We start from the raw sequence: 1,009 nt of genomic DNA, 5'->3' as shown, positions 1-1,009 counted from the left end.
TATTAATCTGCATTTTATTGGTGAGTAAACTGAGGCACAGAGAGGTTAATTGCTCGAGATATCCCAATTAATAGCAAGAGCTGAGATTTAATCCCACACTGTCTGTTTCTAAAAAAAGAAAAGGCCTGTGCTTTTAACCCCTATGATATATTACCTCTTGCTAATTAGATTGTCTCATAGAATAACAAACTATGACTGTACCATGGAGTAGAGAGAGCCATGAAGGTATGCATGGTAGTGGGGAATTAAAGTGCAGATAGGGATGACTCCTCTGAGAAGGGATGCTCCTTTGAAACTTAGTTCATTTTCAAGAATACATCTTAATAAAATTACATTATATAGTAAACTAGTGGCCCGGTGCATGAAATTCGTGCACATTAAAAGAGAATTAATTAGAGGAAATATTTTAATATTGCCATTTGCCCTTTCTCTATAATAGAAGTGTCAGAGATGAAAGAAAATTACTAAAATGTATATGAAAATCTTCCTCCTGTCAACATCTGGAGCATGACGTGGGACCCAGAGTCAAGTCCCTGCCTACCCGTGTGCACCTCCAAATTGTGCAAGACCCAGACCCGGATGGCCCCACCCCCATCAAGCCCTGCTGGGCGGGGGGGGCGCAGCCTCAGGTCCCCCGTCAAGCCCCGCTGGGTGGAGGGCACAACCTCAGGTCCCCCAGCATACCCTCAGGTTCCCTGGCTCAGCGCCAGAGTGGGGGGCATGGCCTGAGGTCCCCCTTCAAGCCCTGCCAGGTGGGGGGCGTGGCCTGAGGTCCTGCTTCAAGCCCCACCAGGCAGGGGGCACGGCCTCAGGTCGCCTGGCCAGGGTGGGGGATGCGGCCTGAGGTCTGACTTCAAGCCCCGCCAGACAGGGGGCATGGCCTGAGGTCCCCTGTCAAGCCCCACTGGGTGGGGGGTGCAGCCTCAGGTCCCCTGCTCTGCATGGCAACAACGCAGACTCAGGTCCCTGCTGATCACTCATTACAGCTCGTTACAGGAACCCCACCTCC

This window comes from Myotis lucifugus, unplaced genomic scaffold, assembly GCF_000147115.1.
Source record: "Myotis lucifugus unplaced genomic scaffold, Myoluc2.0 scaffold_50, whole genome shotgun sequence".
Taxonomy (NCBI): domain Eukaryota; kingdom Metazoa; phylum Chordata; class Mammalia; order Chiroptera; family Vespertilionidae; genus Myotis; species Myotis lucifugus.
Note: the sequence above shows the minus strand (reverse complement) of the source record.